Raw genomic sequence first — 20,547 nt, forward strand, 5'->3', positions numbered from 1 at the left:
ACCTCCTGTGTACCAGACAAGGTAGTTAGCATCTCGCCACCGTGATGTGAAACTGGATTCCAGCATTCCAGTGATGCCTTTGCCGTAATTACCCCTTCATGAATAATTAATTTTTAAAAAGTACCTAACCTCACCCCTGAAAGAAATGCATGTGATTGTGTGTGTGCGTGCGGTTTCACATAACCTGGTGTCACCCCTTTGCCAGTAAGTCATTGTGACTTTCATAGATTCTGAAATGGACAGGTGCATTGACGGCATTCGCTCAGAATGCAGTCCACAGTGTTTAGGGACCACACCTTTGCTCTTGTCGGCTTGAAACGTCTGCCACTTCATTTTCAAGCGGTCATAATTCAATATCCCATTCAAAAACTCACCTTTTTAAAAATAAAGAACACGACATATATGTTTCACTTCAATGGCCTATAGGCTAATGATCAATGTGTTTGTTGTTTGGTCAGGGAGCCTATGTAAAGGCACTCTACAAATTTGCATTATTTTTTACTATTTTTTTTAGTTTTGAGGTGATGGATTTGTGTAAATTCTGGAAGATAGTGAAGCGGTAGATCAATCCAAATACGATGAAAACATGGGGAGGGTCTTAATTGTCAGATCTGTTAAGGAATATTGAATGTGGGAGATTTTAGTCAGGTGGAGATATATGACCCTGCAGAATAAACTTATGAAAAAACTATTTTCGGTTTAATTATAAAGTTAAGATTGTGTACACTGTCTAGCAGTGCAATGTGAAACGTGAGAATTTTCCCACTTGATCTAGAATCTTGGCTGAGTGTGGTCTTTTTGAAAATAGTGAATTAGTTCAGAAAAGGTTTTACCCTTTCTTGCAATTAAACAGGTGTAAAGATGTTAAAACGCCGAACTGAATTTTTCTGTATGTTCACCACGAGTATATGTGGTTAATGCAGACATGATTCCTTGCAAAACGGAGGTCCCATGATGTAGCTGCTCAGCACAAGCTGTCAGTGTCCTGATAGTGCATTGTATTTGTGCTGTTCGCCTTTTGACGTCCACTGTTCTACCAGCGTTTGAGACTAGGCTCTAAAGAAAGCTGTCTCTGGTGTCGACCAATCAGTTATAATGACAATGCATTTACTATCAGAGCATTTTTTTGCATGTTTACCACGAGTAAATATGGTTAATTTAGACATGATTCCTTGCCAAAGGTTTCAGTTTGGTGTTTTAATATCTTAACACCTGCTTCATTGCTAGAAAGTGTAAAACCAATTCCTATATTTTGATACTGGCAAGGGAGGTCCCAATGATTAATTACTTCAGTTTAACTTTTAACTTGAAAAGGTCATTCCCAATTCGGTTGGTGCACCCTAGGGGTCCGTCCTCAGGCCCTTCTATATTCAACAGACGTTCTCCGATCGGCAATCTCATCTAATCGATGACATCAAATACCATCAATATCCTTATATACTGCAGTCACGTAAAAGTTAGATTTGGAGAGCCTCAATAACATCAACGACTGCACAGGAACAGTGCACGTGGTTTACACGAAACGAAATGCTGCTTAATACAGAAAATTCGCAGGTTCTGCTAGTTGGCATTCAGGCTCAGGCGAAACATTTTTGGGAGGATCATGTGTGGTGGTTGTAAAATACACCTGTCAGGAAAAAGACTACATACAGAGAGACACTTGATGCAAGGCACTGGCATATTTAAGATTCTATGAAAGTCACAATGCAAGCAAAAACGGGAAAATCTGTGTATTCGAGAATGCACGCACACATTGTTTCACAGCGGTCAGGGTAGAACATGTTGACACGTGATTATAAGGAGGAAAGTATTGTAAAGACAAGACTGGATTGTTGGAATCTTTTAACGCATTCTTACCAAAAGAACTTTGAAACAATGGCATTGTATATTATAAGCATGACAAATGAAATGAACATTTGGACATGATTAGGGACAAACCACGAGTTCTGAGGCAGTACACGCACATCCATCCATCCATTCGTTACTACTTTAGCAAATGATGACAAAATAGAAAACTGGCATGCATGTGTAATAACAGCTATAGTGGGTTCACGTGGGGGATTGGCTTGCCGGTCCTGCTTGTAGCCAATAAGGGTCGAGATAGGGAGCGTGGGGCCGGCGTGATCACGGCATGTCATCAGGGGTGATTGGCCCAGCCATTGGGGCCCCAGCTAATGGGGATCCGGATAAGAGGCGTGGTCCCGGGAGTGACAGGGAACCATCGAGAACGGTCGAGATTGTCCATGGAGGATTGGCTGGGGGGACCACGTGACGAAGGGATTAAGAGGGAGGAGAGAGGGATGATCGAGAGGAGACGGGGAACTGAACGGGGTGAGAGCCACGCGCGAACGGGGCTCCGGGTGCCACGTGCGCGGTGGGAGTTGTGGGAGTCTGCCGCTCTCCGTTGTCTGCCAGCAAAGGAGCGTGTGGGAACAAGTGTACCGTGAAGTGAAAATAAAGAAAACCGATTCCGAATCCGTCTCCAGAGAATTATTACATTGGTGTCAGAAGTACTTCTGCGACTGTTTGGACGATCGTCAAGATGTCCAAGCACCCCAGAAAAAAAGAACCTACCTGTGCCTCTATCGGAGGAGGAGGTCGAGACGGATGAAGATGAGCTGTTGGGAGCTACAGCCCCTATGCCGCCTGCTGAAAATGTACTTCTCGACGTCTCTCAGCGTCGACCGACGGAAGATGCGACCGCTGCAGGAACAAAAGGCGAGTGGCGGCTGATGGCGGAGCAGATCGAGTCATTACGCGCCATTCTGCTTAGTCTGGTGACCGCAGTGGCATCCTCACCAGCCGCGGGCCGCCAGATTGCCGATCAACTGGACGCCGCTGGAAGGAGTCCGTTGAAAGAACCTGCGTCCGCCATTCCTTCTGCTACGCGGGAGGATGCCGTCATTCTGGGTGGAGCGGCTGCGCCGGAGCCGTCGGCCGCCATTTTGGGCGCGCCTACCGCCACGCGGCCGCCGGCCGCCATTTTGCCTGATATGGGTGGAGAGCGGGAACGTCAGTCGGAGACGCCCGCGGCGCGCGCTTGCCACCGCGGGCATCGCCTTCCACAAATCAAAGAATTCATCGCCGGGGGTGATTGGAGTGCTTTCACATGGCGCTTTGAATCGGCTTTTAGATCCGTCAATTGGACGGAGGATGAAGCGCTGGGAGCGCTACCTACACTGCTCGACGATGTTTCTCTGGGGGTCTTCCGTTCCATCCCGGCGGCCAAGAAGAAGACACTGCGGGACGCGTTCGCGGAGATGGCGGAATTCTATGACCCACCGACGTCGGCCACCAGAAAATTTATGTTACGTCGCCGAGCATCGGAGGAATCGCCGTTGGCCTATCGTGGGGCGTTGATGGCGCTGGCCATGGCTGCCTACCCCGACGCGACGGCCGACCATTTGGATCCTCTCATTCTCTCCCGTATGCTGGAGTTGGCTCAGGAACTCAAGATTTCGCTGCCAGTTTGCGGCCATGAACCACTTACATCGCGATGGGTGGCGCGCTGCCTGGACGCAAAATTTAATATCAGGCGTTGGGACCAGATGGCGGCGTGGACGGGGAAACCAGAGATCGACGGGCCACTTTTGGGGTGGTCTCCACGACTGGTGGTCCACTGCTCCGACGACTCGGGCGACGACGACATGCTGGCTGCGGCTGTTTCGCACGGGATTCCGGGACGGCGGCTGCGCGACCAGCGTGGGAACTACATGGGCCGTCCGCGTGCAAGGTCCGGGTCGTCCGACCGCCGGCCGACGTCGGCGGCGTGCTTCAAGTGCGGCAGACGGGGCCATTTCGCCCGTGACTGCCGCTGTCGACCTCTACTGTCGCCTCCTCCGACGAGGGGACCTCCATCTCCTCCACCTACTGCGGAGCCGCAACAACCTTGGGCGAGTCGGCACACATCGGACACCCGGCAGGTCCTGTCACATCACCCATCCATTCGCACTCATTCTCACACTCCTCAGGAAAAATTTACTTCCCCCGCTACAGTTACGCGCTCTGCTACGCAGTGGAAAAAATTGGCTCGCAGGGTTGTAGCTGCGGCTTCGGGCTCGTCGACGGTACGCGGTACCATCGACGGCATTGATGTGCGCATCTTGGTGGACACGGGCGCGTCGGCCACCATCATTTCTGATGTTATTTTTCATTTGTTGTCCATCCCTGCGTCGCAGATACGTAAGGTTAATGATGCGTGTGTCGCCGCGAATGGGGGAAGCATGGGTATCTGTGGCCAGGCAGATGTGAGCATCACTATCGGGAATATTACCGCCGCAGGACCTGTATTGATCTCTCGCTCGCTAGCTGTTCCATGCTTACTCGGTACTGATTTCCTGCGTCGGATGCCGCTGAAAATACGAGTCGACCAGGACTGTTTGGAAATGCCGGGGGGTCGTCGAATGGCGTTCCTGCCTTCCTTGCTGGCCAGCGCGCCTGCAAGTAACGCAGTTACTGCCGTTGTTGCTGCTACGGTAGAAGTACCACCGGGAGCACAGATGCTAATACCGTTGCGTTATCGTAAACCCCTTCGAATGGGGAAGGGTGCAGAAGGCGTGCTGCTATCCCCATCGAATTCGGCATCTAAATCCTTTTCTTTAGCGGCGGCACAAACGATCGTGCGACCGGGTCAAGCACCTTTTATACAGGTGTTAAATGGGGGACCTGACCGCGTTATTGTTCCGGAGGGGTCGGTGTTGGCTCACGCCACTACCGACTTCGCCTCTTGCAACGCAGCGCCGCGCGCACGAATGCCCGCTGGTAGGCCCCCACACGATCGCTCTCAAGAACGTTGGATCGCTGATTTGTGCGGAGAAAATTCTTCCTTGTCAAACGAACAAAGGAACGCCCTGCGTTCATTATTGATACAGTACACTGATGTTTTCAGTAAAAATGATTTGGACCTCGGCCGCACGTCGCTTTTGTCGCACCATATTGACACCGGTGCGACGCCTCCCATCTGTATGCACCCTCATCGCATGAGCCCGGCGGAAAGGGATCACGTGCGCGGAGCGGTAAATGAATTGTTGGCGGCGGACATCATTTCGCCGTCCAACAGCCCTTGGGCCGCGCCCGTCGTTCTGGTAAAGAAGAAAGATGGTGGTACAAGATTTTGTGTTGATTTCCGCCGGTTAAACAAAGTTTCGGTGGCAGATGCATACCCCTTACCGAGGATGGATGATTCGTTGGACGCTTTATCGGGTGCTAAGTTTTTTTCCACCCTTGACCTGTCCTCGGGGTTCTGGCAGCTTCCCCTCGACGATGAGTCGAAGGCGAAAACGGCGTTCCGCACGCCGCAAGGTCTCTTTGAATTTAATCGGTTGCCTATGGGCTTGAATGTGGCACCGGCGACGTTTCAGCGGCTCATGGAATTGGTGTTGACGGGACTGCAGTGGGAAACGTGCCTCATATATCTTGACGATATAATTGTTTTCAGCCGCACGTTCGAAGAACACCTCCAACGTCTAGAGGCGGTTTTTCAAAGAATGCGTACGGCTGACCTTAAATTTAAACCTAAAAAATGCCACCTTCTGCAACACTCTGTCCGTTACTTGGGTCATATTGTCAGTTCGGACGGCGTATCCACTGACCCTCTGAAAACGAAATGTGTACGAGAGTGGCCCACACCCACTTCGGTGGGAGATGTTCGGCGGTTTATTGGGTTCGCTTCCTATTATCGCCGCTTCATTAAAAATGTTGCGACGTTGGCAAAGCCATTACACGTTCTGACTGGCAAAAATCAAAGGTTTAAATGGGGAGCGGAAGAGGAAAAATCTTTTATGGCACTTCGGGACCACCTCGCCACGGCGCCAACGCTGGATTACCCAGATTTCTCACAGCCGTTCATCCTCGATACGGAAGCTAGTGATATCGGCATTGGGGCCGTGTTGTCGCAACGTAAGGATGGGGTAGAGCGAGTAGTGGCGTACGGCAGCCGGGTTTTGTCCCCTGCGGAAACACGCTATTGTGTGACAAGACGGGAACTTTTGGCAATTGTTCACTTTGTCCGATTGTACCGGCCGTACCTGTATGGACGGAAATTCCTAGTTCGCTCAGATCATGCGGCTTTACAATACTCCTTGAAATTAGATCAACCGTCAGGCCAATTGGCTAGGTGGTTGGAATCGCTACAGGAATTTTCCTTTGATATTACATACAGGAACGGGACCCGTCACACGAACGCTGACGCGCTCTCACGGCTGCCGCCCCTTCCTCAGTGCACTTGCCTGACGGGCACGCACCGCTGTGCGGCACCAGCCACCTCGCCTTGTCCGGTTATGGGGGCGATAGCGGATGAGGATGCAGGGGCGAAAGCGAAGGAGGACGACCAGCAAGGGTCGGTGGACACGGATGATATCTTACGGCTACCACACGCGGTCTGGCTACGTGAGCAGGAGGCTGATGCCTCGCTGTCTCCGCTACGGAAATTGATAGGGAAACAAAAATCTCAATTGGCGGGTTGGAAATGGCAGATGTTCCGAGGCAAGTCGGGATTGTTAATGTGTACTGACGGGTTGTCTGACCGACCACGCTTGGTGGTGCCTACTTCGCTTCGCTACGACCTGCTTCGTGCTCTGCACGCTGATAAGTTGATGCACCTCGGTGTCCAAAAGACTTTGGCCGCGCTGCAGAAGGATTTCTTTTGGGCCGGTATGATGGCAGACGTCAAGGACTTTATTCGTTCATGCCAGGACTGTGCAAAGAGGAAGCCGCCTCGGAACCCCTATGTACCACCGTTACATTCCATTGAGGTGTCACGCATTAACGAATTGGTTGCTCTCGATATTCTGGGCCCGTTTCCCCCGTCGGTGAGGGGCAATAAATACCTTCTCGTCGGGGTGGAATATTTTTCTCGATGGCCGATGGCCTGGCCTCTGCCCGACCAGACGGCAGCATCCATTACCGACGCTTTCTTGAACGGGTATGTCATGGACAAGGGGGCACCTGAGAGGCTGCTCACAGATCAAGGGCGGAATTTCTCTTCCAAATTGCTTAAGGAAGTTTGTGACGCGTTGGGTACGAAGAAAATTCGCACTTCTCCTTACCACCCACAAACAGATGGTATGGTGGAACGATTCAACCGCACCCTCTCGGCTATGCTTTGTCACACGGTCAGTGAAAAGCAAACCGATTGGGACCTGAACATACCAGGCGTCATAGCGGCTTACCGCATGGTTCCACACACGTCCACGGGATACTCACCATTCTTTTTGATGCATGGCCGTGAAAATGTTCCACCCATCGATGTGCAATTGGGTGAGCCGAGTAAGCGACCGTCCCGTTCCTTGCCTGACCACGTGCGTGACTCGCTTGAACGAGTGACGGAGGCGCGAGAGGCTGCCCGGTGTGCGACGGCCCGTGCTCAGGCAAGGAACGAACGTTATGCGCGTCAATCGCATACTCACATGTCTTGGTCAGTGGGGGACCGGGCGTGGCTCCACTGCCCCCAGGTACCGGCGGGCACATCCCCCAAGCTGCACAGGCCGTGGCGAGGGCCTGTGACACTAGTGGATGTTCGGAACTTGCAGAGTATCCGTGTTCAGTACGAAAATCGGCGGTGGTATGTCCACTCCTCACGGCTTAAACCCTATGTTGACGCGCGTGTCGGCCCTTCATCCCCACTAGTTGACCTGCCGGGTTCCGTCGAGCCGACCACGCCGATTGTCACATCCATTGATCCCAAGGGGGACTGTGTTGTGCCTCCTACAGATGGACAGGTTCTGAGGGCTGAGGCGGCCCCAGCCGCCCCCCCTCCAATGAGACCTGCCCTGGACGTGACCGAGCATCAACAACCTACTTCTTCTTCGAGCCTACCACCTCCTGTCCATCCGGAAGCAAGGGGATCATGTGCTGGAAGCGGAGGGGGTCCCGCGTCGTGTACGCGGTCGAAATCTCTTCCGTTTCGTTAACGTTTGATCGTTCGTTTATTTCCCTGTTGTTACTGCGCTGCAGGGGCGCCCTAATGTATGTGGTGATTCTTGTTGTGTGGGTGACTTTTTTAAATGTTGTTGGGCGCAGGGACGCCGGTTCACCCTCGTATCGTTAAATGCACCTTGGTGCCCTAATAATGTGTTCGGAATTGGTTTATCACCCTTTCCCAGCCGAGACGGCTACTTTTTTTCACCGGGGGGGGGGGGGTGATGTAATAACAGCTATAGTGGGTTCACGTGGGGGATTGGCTTGCCGGTCCTGCTTGTAGCCAATAAGGGTCGAGATAAGGAGCGTGGGGCCGGCGTGATCACGGCATGTCATCAGGGGTGATTGGCCCAGCCATTGGGGCCCCAGCTAATGGGGATCCGGATAAGAGGCGTGGTCCCGGGAGTGACAGGGAACCATCGAGAACGGTCGAGATTGCCCATGGAGGATTGGCTGGGGGGACCACGTGACGAAGGGATTAAGAGGGAGGAGAGAGGGATGATCGAGAGGAGACGGGGAACTGAACGGGGTGAGAGCCACGCGCGAACGGGGCTCCGGGTGCCACGTGCGCGGTGGGAGTTGTGGGAGTCTGCCGCTCTCCGTTATCTGCCAGCAACGGAGCGTGTGGAAACAAGTGTACCGTGAAGTGAAAATAAAGAAGACCGATTCCGAATCCGTCTCCGGAGAATTATTACAGTAGCATCACGACTGATGTGAGGTCACGAGTCAATACGGCATGGATGAAGTGGAGGCAAGTCACCGGAGTCCTCTGTGATCGGAAAATGCTGGATAGGCTGAAGGGAAAAATTTACAAGACCATCGTCCGACCGGTGGCACTCTATGGATCCGAGTGCTGGCCAGCCACAACTGTACACGAACAAGCTCTCCACACCATGGAGATGAGGATGCTCAGATGGAGCCTCGGACTCACTCGATGGGATCGTGTCATGAACGAAGACGTTCGGAAGCGACTTGGTGTGGCCCCCATTGCGGAAAACATGCTTGAGGCAAGGCTTCGGTGGTACGGCCATGTGATGCGAATTGAAGAGTCATCAGTGGCCAAGACTGCCATGCGTATTGAGCCAGAGGGCCGCCGTCCACGCGGACGTCCGAAGAAGCGATGGATGGATCGAATAAAGCAAGACATGAAGACGGTCAACGCATCCCCTGAAGATGCCCTGGACCGTGCCAAATGGAGAAGACAATGCCGAAAAGCTGACCCTGCGCCACAGCGGGAACAACGCTAGGAAGAAGAAGCTATACACTATACCATTGACCGTCGCGTGAAAGGTACTAAGAGGAAGCAACGAAATGTATAATAATAAATAGTATAAAAGTGTAATGTTTAATATAATGTATAAGGTAACATATAGTATCGTATTTGTATAGTGAATATACAGTAGTGTGGTATACAGTAGGGTGTGTAGAATAATGCATAGTGTAATATTACAATGTAAATTCTAAGGTATAGGGTGATGTATAGTAACGCAGTTTATAATTTAATGTTGGGTTTGTCTATGGCAGTGTATAATACGGGGCATATCCGTGTGATGTAAGAAAACAGTTTAGCTGGAGGCATATTATATCTATTTTTTGCGACATAGAAGTGTAATGTATGACTTACTGTTAGTAATTAATCTTATTGGAGAGTATATTGAGTTATATAGTTGATATTGATGCAGTTTATATTTTAGTTTTTTACGTGGTGGTTTGGCTGCTGCAGCTCCTTGCTATTAAAATTTCCCTCCCTTTATTACTGCTAATCCTACTTCCTCCCTTTATTACTGCTAATCCTACATAATACACGAGCATAATATGACTTTGAGACTCCCCCCCCCCACAACCTACACATTCCACAAGTAGAGACTAATCCCATATTTCCATAATTATACTAAATTCCTCTGTTGATATGTAAATTGCTTTGTCAAGGCGCTCTCCTCCTCTAACCCCTGCTTAAATATATGCTGCCAAGCTTGGTGGTGTTCATTCGGACGCTGTCTTTTCGACAGCCCTGTTCGTCACCTGAGGACGTCTGCTTGCGTTGTGGCCGAAACGTCGTGAGAATTGTATTTTATTATGTTTTATTTTTATTATTTTATTATTTCCCTTCTACGTGACTTTACCGAAAGAGCCAAGAAGATGAATCCCTGCAGTCACGAAAGCTTTAAATCGAAATTTCACACTCGTGTGGTAAATGAATGTACAGTGAGGAAAAAAAACATTTCTCAATAGAAAACGTAAAGATATTGATCGTTATAATTGCCATAGAAAGGCAGTCTTAAACTTACGATTGCCCATATTTAGGAACCAGCTTTCATGAAATATGAGACAAAAAACTTACATTGAAATAAAACGCAAACTCGCAATGCCAAATTGAACCACAGAGCCATTTTGTTCAGCGCAGTGATCTTCTGCGAGGTGTAATTGTAATAAACGACTGGACCACGATGTCTGGCTCAGTGTCCTTTATTCGGTTCGTGCTGTACACCCACACGGCTGTCTTTACTCTGTAGCTTCTCCACGGTGCTGACTCCAATGTCGGCCCGATCCACAACAGCAGCCCCGCTGCTGTTTCTCTCACACAGCCCCCCCTTGGCTGTACTCGCTGCAACTCCTCTCTCTCTCCGCAGCTCTGACAGCCTCGTCTCTCCGCAGCTCCTCCTGGCAGCCACACCGCTGCCCTTACACGCAGCCCTTCTGGCTGTCTCCTCTGCAGCTGCACACCACTCCGCAGCTTCCTCTTCTCTTCGGGGTTGGCTCCCGATGGCCGTCGGCGCCCCCCCATCTTCTCACTCGCCCGCGTGGCCTCACTCTTTTCCGCTCACACCCCGACTGACTTCCCCTTCCGGTTTACCCGCTTAAGGACCCGAACCTTCCACCCACGTCACATGACTCCACCCCCCGTGACGTCACATCCGGAAGGTCGCTTACGCCCGCATTACATAATGATTCTGCCTCGTGCTTGGAGTGAGTGTTTGTGTGTGTGTGTGCGCGCACAGATCTGTCTATGGGGAGCGGTGGTTAGCTACGAATCTGGCGACCCGAGTTCGATTCCCGATCAAGACAAATATCGATTGCGATTATCTGAACCAGGCATGGGCACCTGAGAGGCTGCTCACAGATCAAGGGCGGAATTTCTCTTCCAAATTGCTTAAGGAAGTTTGTGACGCGTTGGGTACGAAGAAAATTCGCACTTCTCCTTACCACCCACAAACAGATGGTATGGTGGAACGATTCAACCGCACCCTCTCGGCTATGCTTTGTCACACGGTCAGTGAAAAGCAAACCGATTGGGACCTGAACATACCAGGCGTCATAGCGGCTTACCGCATGGTTCCACACACGTCCACGGGATACTCACCATTCTTTTTGATGTATGGCCGTGAAAATGTTCCACCCATCGATGTGCAATTGGGTGAGCCGAGTAAGCGACCGTCCCGTTCCTTGCCTGACCACGTGCGTGTGACGGAGGCGCGAGAGGCTGCCCGGTGTGCGACGGCCCGTGCTCAGGCAAGGAACGAACGTTATGCGCGTCAATCGCATACTCACATGTCTTGGTCAGTGGGGGACCGGGCGTGGCTCCACTGCCCCCAGGTACCGGCGGGCACATCCCCCAAGCTGAACAGGCCGTGGCGAGGGCCTGTGACACTAGTGGATGTTCGGAACTTGCAGAGTATCCGTGTTCAGTACGAAAATCGGCGGTGGTATGTCCACTCCTCACGGCTTAAACCCTATGTTGACGCGCGTGTCGGCCCTTCATCCCCACTAGTTGACCTGCCGGGTTCCGTCGAGCCGACCACGCCGATTGTCACATCCATTGATCTTAAGGGGGACTGTGTTGTGCCTCCTACAGATGGACAGGTTCTGAGGGCTGAGGCGGCCCCAGCCGCCCCCCCTCCAATGAGACCTGCCCTGGACGTGACCGAGCATCAACAACCTACTTCTTCTTCGAGCCTACCACCTCCTGTCCATCCGGAAGCAAGGGGATCATGCGCTGGAAGCGGAGGGGGTCCCGCGTCGTGTACGCGGTCGAAATCTCTTCCGTTTCGTTAACGTTTGATCGTTCGTTTATTTCCCTGTTGTTACTGCGCTGCAGGGGCGCCCTAATGTACGTGGTGATTCTTGTTGTATGGGTGACTTTTTAAAATGTTGTTGGGCGCAGGGACGCCGGTTCACCCTCGTATCGTTAAATGCACCTTGCTACCCTAATAATGTGTTCGGAATTGGTTTATCACCCTTTCCCAGCCGAGACGGCTACTTTTTTTCACCGGGGGGGGGGTGATGTAATAACAGCTATAGTGGGTTCACGTGGGGGATTGGCTTGCCGGTCCTGCTTGTAGCCAATAAGGGTCGAGATAAGGAGCGTGGGGCCGGCGTGATCACGGCATGTCATCAGGGGTGATTGGCCCAGCCATTGGGGCCCCAGCTAATGGGGATCCGGATAAGAGGCGTGGTCCCGGGAGTGACAGGGAACCATCGAGAACGGTCGAGATTGCCCATGGAGGATTGGCTGGGGGGACCACGTGACGAAGGGATTAAGAGGGAGGAGAGAGGGATGATCGAGAGGAGACGGGGAACTGAACGGGGTGAGAGCCACGCGCGAACGGGGCTCCGGGTGCCACGTGCGCGGTGGGAGTTGTGGGAGTCTGCCGCTCTCCGTTATCTGCCAGCAACGGAGCGTGTGGAAACAAGTGTACCGTGAAGTGAAAATAAAGAAGACCGATTCCGAATCCGTCTCCGGAGAATTATTACAGTAGCATCACGACTGATGTGAGGTCACGAGTCAATACGGCATGGATGAAGTGGAGGCAAGTCACCGGAGTCCTCTGTGATCGGAAAATGCTGGATAGGCTGAAGGGAAAAATTTACAAGACCATCGTCCGACCGGTGGCACTCTATGGATCCGAGTGCTGGCCAGCCACAACTGTACACGAACAAGCTCTCCACACCATGGAGATGAGGATGCTCAGATGGAGCCTCGGACTCACTCGATGGGATCGTGTCATGAACGAAGACGTTCGGAAGCGACTTGGTGTGGCCCCCATTGCGGAAAAGATGCTTGAGGCAAGGCTTCGGTGGTACGGCCATGTGATGCGAATTGAAGAGTCATCAGTGGCCAAGACTGCCATGCGTATTGAGCCAGAGGGCCGCCGTCCACGCGGACGTCCGAAGAAGCGATGGATGGATCGAATAAAGCAAGACATGAAGACGGTCAACGCATCCCCTGAAGATGCCCTGGACCGTGCCAAATGGAGAAGACAATGCCGAAAAGCTGACCCTGCGCCACAGCGGGAACAACGCTAGGAAGAAGAAGCTATACACTATACCATTGACCGTCGCGTGAAAGGTACTAAGAGGAAGCAACGAAATGTATAATAATAAATAGTATAAAAGTGTAATGTTTAATATAATGTATAAGGTAACATATAGTATCGTATTTGTATAGTGAATATACAGTAGTGTGGTATACAGTAGGGTGTGTAGAATAATGCATAGTGTAATATTACAATGTAAAGTCTAAGGTATAGGGTGATGTATAGTAACGCAGTTTATAATTTAATGTTGGGTTTGTCTATGGCAGTGTATAATACGGGGCATATCCGTGTGATGTAAGAAAACAGTTTAGCTGGAGGCATATTATATCTATTTTTTGCGACATAGAAGTGTAATGTATGACTTACTGTTAGTAATTAATCTTATTGGAGAGTATATTGAGTTATATAGTTGATATTGATGCAGTTTATATTTTAGTTTTTTACGTGGTGGTTTGGCTGCTGCAGCTCCTTGCTATTAAAATTTCCCTCCCTTTATTACTGCTAATCCTACTTCCTCCCTTTATTACTGCTAATCCTACATAATACACGAGCATAATATGACTTTGAGACCCCCCCCCCCACAACCTACACATTCCACAAGTAGAGACTAATCCCATATTTCCATAATTATACTAAATTCCTCTGTTGATATGTAAATTGCTTTGTCAAGGCGCTCTCCTCCTCTAACCCCTGCTTAAATATATGCTGCCAAGCTTGGTGGTGTTCATTCGGACGCTGTCTTTTCGACAGCCCTGTTCGTCACCTGAGGACGTCTGCTTGCGTTGTGGCCGAAACGTCGTGAGAATTGTATTTTATTATGTTTTATTTTTATTATTTTATTATTTCCCTTCTACGTGACTTTACCGAAAGAGCCAAGAAGATGAATCCCTGCAGTCACGAAAGCTTTAAATCGAAATTTCACACTCGTGTGGTAAATGAATGTACAGTGAGGAAAAAAAACATTTCTCAATAGAAAACGTAAAGATATTGATCGTTATAATTGCCATAGAAAGGCAGTCTTAAACTTACGATTGCCCATATTTAGGAACCAGCTTTCATGAAATATGAGACAAAAAACTTACATTGAAATAAAACGCAAACTCGCAATGCCAAATTGAACCACAGAGCCATTTTGTTCAGCGCAGTGATCTTCTGCGAGGTGTAATGATTCTGCCTCGTGCTTGGAGTGAGTGTTTGTGTGTGTGTGTGCGCGCACAGATCTGTCTATGGGGAGCGGTGGTTAGCTACGAATCCGGCGACCCGAGTTCGATTCCCGATCAAGACAAATATCGATTGCGATTATCTGAACCAGGCATGGGCCTCACCTAGGTCGACTCAGCCTCACATGAGTGCCTGGTGAGGTGTGTAAACATCGCCACTGGGGAGACAATGGCGACCAGGAGTGGTGCTGGCTACTCAACCCCTCGTGTGCCGTGCCAGCCTTCAAATGTGCTCGCTAACAGCACTTGCCCCAACAGTCTGTTAAGGTTATACCTGGGATCTTTGTCTTTTTGGACCTGTGTGTGAAAGTGTGAGTGTGGTGATGGAGCAGTTAAGCTCCTCACGAAGCTTCTATTCTTCTCGTCCACAGTCATGCACTCTCTGCTCTGTGTTGTAAAAGTGGACCACTCTATGGAACATCTGCGCTGGTAAGAAACATTCAGGCTGGCATGCCTATGATCCATTCTGGGATTAACCAGGCAGGATTGTGTGATTAGTTGAGACATATTTTAAAGATCTAGACACATCCCCATCAGTGGGCTCCTCCTGCAGGTAAGGCTGCGTTGGCTGTGTCATGTATCCAGCATGCCCAGCCACCTCATGCCCAAGCAGATTCTGTTTGGCCGCATCGAGGGGGCTTAACGGGCACGACAATGGCTTGAGAAGAGATGGACTGATGCGGTACGGGAGGATGAGGAGCTGAGTGGATTTGCCGACGACTGGTTCCAGCGCTGTCAAGATCGGTCTCTATGGAGGAGGCTCATGAAGGACGCTTCTGGGCAGTTGGAGACCGTGGCCCTCCAGAAACAACGGAGGGCAGAGAAGCGACGCCAATACAACAAACGAGCGGAGCGGCAGGCGGCTAAAATGCAGCAAGCTGTCACAGTAGGGGGTTACAGGTGGTGCATCTACCACTCCTCTCAGCAAATCCATGGCACCAGGGTCTGTCGCGAGACCTCCTGTCAGCTAGCCTTCGACACTTCATGTTTCCTCAAAGTGCACCTAGACTGGCACAGGCGTCGTGGTGACGTAACCGTCATTTCGTGGCGATCTGCGGTTGTATTGGTATGTTGGGAGCGGTAGTGTAGCGTTGAGCGCACTGCGCTAAGAAAGTGGCGACCCGAGTTCGATGCTTGCTCACGGCCAACATCAATGCCTGTTGTGGTGTGTAAACTTCACCACTGGGGAGAAACAGGCGGCCGGGCGTGGTGTTTTCCACTCACCCCCTCTTGTGACTTACCGACCATGATAAGTGTTCCTCGCTGACAGCACTTGCTCCTACAGTCATTTGAGGCTATGGGGAGCTCTTTGTCTTTGTGTGGGGCGTGAGGGGTAGCGCAAGGGTTAGAGCTCCGCTGTGCTACCAACCTGGCGTCCAAAGTTCAAGTCCCTCTCACGATCATCACCAGTGACGATTATCTGAATTGGACATGGGCCTCCTCTAGGGCGACTCATCCTCAATTGATTATCTGGTCTGGTTTCTAAACATTGCTGCTGGGGAGAGAAAGGCAGTCGGGTGTGGCGCTGGCTACTCACCCCCTTGTGTGCCATGCCGGCCTTCATGGGAGCTGCTCACTAACAGCACTTGCCCCTATAGCCTGTTAAGGCTACACGTGGGATCATTGTCGACGCCGTGTGTATGTGTCTCTGTTTCTGTGTGCGTGGGTGTCTGCAATTGTGGTAACTCATTGCCCCCTTCTGACTAGCTTCAGGACCTGCTCGCCCATCGCTACATGTATAGCCTTGTTGTAGCTGCTCTCTCGCTAGTTCAGCAGTTCCACTTCTGGATTATATTTTTCCGCCTGAGGACGACCGCTTGTGTTGCGATCGATACGTCGTGATTATATCTATGTATTTATTTTATACCAACGTGGCTTTACCAAAATAACCAAAGAGTATGGATTCCTGCTGTCACGAAAGCTTCAAATCAATACATTCCTTCTTTTAATCACGTGTCAACATGTTCTAACCTTACCGCTGTGAAAAAATGTGTGCGTGCACTCTCGAATATACAGGTTTTCGCGTTTTTGCTTGAATTGTGACTTTCATAGAATCTTAAATATGCCAGTGCCTTGCATCAAGTGTCTCTCAGAATGCAGTATTTTGCCTGACAGGTGTATTTTACAACCACCACACCTGATCCTTTTTCGCCTGTGCCTGAATGACAACTAGCAGAACCGGCGAATTTTCTGTATTAGGCAGCATTTCGTTTCGTGTAAACCACATGCACTGTTCGTGTGCAGTCTTTGATGTTATTGAGGCTCTCCATATCTAACTTTGACGTCACTGCGGTATATAAGGATCTTGATGGAACTTGATGGCATCGATTAGATTACATTGCCGATCGGAGAACGTCTGTTGAAAATAGGAAGGGCCTGAGGACGGACCCCTAGGGTGCACCAACCGAATTGGGACTGACCTTTAAAAGTTAAAAGTTAAACTGAAATAATTCATCATTGGGACCTCCCTTGCCAGTATCAAAATATAGGAGTTAGTTTTACACTTTCTAGCAATGAAGCAGGTGTTAAGATATTAAAACACCAAGCTGAAACCTTTGGCAAGGAATCATGTCTAAATTAACCATATTTACTCGTGGTAAACATGCAAAAAAATGCTCTGATAGTAAATGCATTGTCATTATAACTGATTGGTCGACACCAGAGACAGCTTTCTTTAGAGCCTAGTCTCAAACGCTGGTAGAACAGTGGACGTCAAAAGGCGAACTGCACAAATACAATGCATCATCAGGACACTGAGAGCTTGGGCTGAGCAGCTACATCATGGGACCTCCGTTTTGCAAGGAATCATGTCTGCATTAACCACAAATACTCGTGGTGAACATCAACAAAAATGTTTCAGTTCGGCGTTTAAACATCTTAACACATGTTTTATTACTCTTTGGTTTTTTCGGTAAAGTCACGTAGGTAAAAACTAAAATAAAATAAATTAAAACAATTTAATGAAGTCACGTCGTTTCGGGCGCAACACAAGCGTCTTTCTTCAGGTGGGGACAACGTAGCGAAAGCTTATCTGGTTAAAATCCTGTTTTATTGCCAGTAAGGTTAAAACCTGATCTGAGTTTTCGAGTGGGATATTGAATTATGGCCGCTTGAAAATGAAGTGGCAGATTGTTCAAGCCGGCAAGAGCAAAGGTGTTGTCCCCAAACACTGTGGACTGCATTCCGAGCGAATGCCGTCAAGGCACCTGTCCATTTCAGAATCTATGAAAGTCACAATGACTTACGGGCAAAGGGGTAACACCAGGTTATGTGAGATTGCACGCACACACACAATCACATGCATTTCTTTCAGGGGTGAGGCCAGGTATTTTTAAATCCTTTATATTAAGTTCACTTGCTTGCTTGCTTGCGTGCTTGCGTGCTTGCTTGCTTGCTTACGACCGTGCAAATCTTTTGGTCGTTTTTTAACCCACTTCCCGTGATCCAATCGAGCTGACATTTTGCACACAGACTCGTTGTGCGTGACAATTCATTTTCGTGAAACATTTTTTTTTTTAAATTTTACACTGTTTAGGGAATTTTTTTTAAATATTTAATTACCAATTGCTTAGTAGTGGCAGACAATCATCTGACCCATAGGTGGCAGCCATCTCAAGCCAGAGGACGAGAGGACTCTAGCCGCCACGCATATAAAGGATTTATAGTGAAAAACTTTGTTTTTACGGGTTAATTTTTTTTAAGATTAATTATTCATGAAGGGGGTAATTACGGCAAAGGCTTCACTGGAATGCTGGAATACAGTTTCGCATCACGGTGGCGAGATGCTAACTACCTCGTCTGGTATACAGGAGGTTGTGGATTCGATTCTGACCTTGACGTCCGCTATGTTTAGAGTTTGCATGATTTCCACGTGGTCACGTGTGTTTTTCTGCGGGTCCTCTAGTTTATTCCCCCACATTTACAATCATGCTCCTCGAGTTTATGGCTGCTATACATTTCCATATGATAAGCCACTTCGTTTAACTATCATCTGAAAGAGGGGTATATCTTAGTAGCCCTTACCTGGTGATATAACACAAGTCTCTAGTTTAAAAATACGTTGTTTGTATTCCTGGTTACAATCCTCCTTTTGTTGAGGATGGATCCCAAACAGAATCAAATAAATACACTATAATCATGATCGTCATTTTGGAGAGTACAAGTTACAACAAATAACCACAGTATTTTCCTCCTTCCCATATTTTTTCCGGATCATGACAAGACTCCGTTCACTTCTGAAACTCAAGTTGCATCATAGATGTAGCTGTAACAAATAATCTACAGCGAAGCATAAGTCCATGTCTCTGATAATTGTAGAAATGGTTACCGGTTACTCTTTGTGTCTGGGTTGGGAAATGGCATTTATTTCCCGAAACCTTCATTTTCGTTCGTAAAATGACGTATTCACGTTTTTTTTGTGATCGACGGGTTCCCGATTCCTTTAACGTAAAAAGCACATGCTGATATTTGGTGTTTGCATCCCGACCTATGGGATCATGATTGTAAAATCTCGCTTTTTTTACATCTATACAGTCGCAGGTCGCTCAAGAAATGAAGCATAACAGCTCACTGTGCCCTAGCTGCTGTTTATAAACCTGACTGCTGAATAGACCCAGCAGGTCTGAATGATTTTTAGTCTCAAATCTATATTTAGGTGAGCTTTTATTTCTTGGGAAGCATCCCACTTTTTCAGAAAAAAGAAAGGCAGCCAACCCCACATTTAGAGTCGATGAAGAGATTTTGTAGAGATTTAGGATGACGAGGGAGAGTCAATAATGCACGGTGAATCCGCTGAAGTTTGTGTTCAGCTTCTTGAAAGCATTCGACAATAGTATATATATATATATATTCTTGTTATATTTAGTTTTAGATTTCCAATCACTGGGTTACACTTGTAAAACATAAACAGAACACACTCGAGTGGTTAATAAATGCACAGTGAGGTAAAATAGCATTTCTCAAGAGAAAACGTAAAGATAGTGATCGTTATAATTGTCATATAAAGGCAGTCTTCAACTTACGATTGCCCGTATTTAGGAACCAGCTTTCATTAAATATGAAAAAAAACATAGATTGACTTAAAACGCAAATTCGCAATGCCAAATTGAACCACAGAGCTATTTTGTTCAGCGCAGCAATCTTCTGCGTGGTGTAATGAGTCGGCCTCGTGCTAGGAGTGAGTGTTTGTGTGTGCGCACAGACCTGTGATGGGGGAGCGGTGGTTAGCTACGAATCCGGCGACCCGAGTTCGATTTCAGCTCAAGGCAAATACCGATGGCGATTATCTTAACCAGTCCTGGGCCTTATCTAGGTCGATTCAGCCTCAAATGAGTGCCTGGTGAGGTGTGTAAACATCGCCACTGGTGAGACAATGGCGACCGGGAGTGGTGCTGGCCACTCAACCCCTCGTGTGCCGTGCCGGCCTTCAAAGGTGCTCGCTAACAGCACTTGCCCCAACAGTCTGTTAAGGCTATAAGGGGGGTTTTCTCTTTTTGTGCCTGTGTGAGTGTGGTGATGGAGCAGTTAAGCTCGTCACAAAGCTTCTGTTCTTCTCGGCCACAATCCATGCGTTCTCTTCTCTATGTTATAAAACGTGGACCACTCTAATGGGACATCTGCGCTGGTAAGAAACATTCAGGCTGGCATGCCTATGATCGATTCTGGGATTAACCAGGCTGGATTGTGCGATGAGTTCAGAAATATTTGAAAGATCTAGACACATTCCCATCAGGGGGCTCCTCCTGCAGGTAAGACTGCGTTGGCTGGGTCATGTATCCCGCACGCCCAGCCACCTCATGCAAAAGCAGCTCATGTTTGACCGCACAGAGGGGGCTTAACGGGCACGACAATGGCTTGAGAAGAGATATACTGATGCGGTACGGGAGGATGTGGAGCTGAGTGGATTTGCCGACGACTGGTTCCAGCGGTGTCAAGATCGCGGTCTCTATGGAGGAGGCTCGTGAAGGACGCTTCTGGGCAGCTGGAGACAGTGGCCCTCCAGAAACAATGGAGGGCAGAGAGGCGACGCCAAAACAACAACGAGCAGAGCGGCAGGCGGCTAAAATGCAGCAAGTTGTCACAGTAATAGGTTACAG

Source organism: Lampetra fluviatilis, chromosome 70, assembly GCF_964198595.1.
Source record: "Lampetra fluviatilis chromosome 70, kcLamFluv1.1, whole genome shotgun sequence".
In the NCBI taxonomy this organism is placed as follows: Eukaryota; Metazoa; Chordata; class Hyperoartia; order Petromyzontiformes; family Petromyzontidae; genus Lampetra; species Lampetra fluviatilis.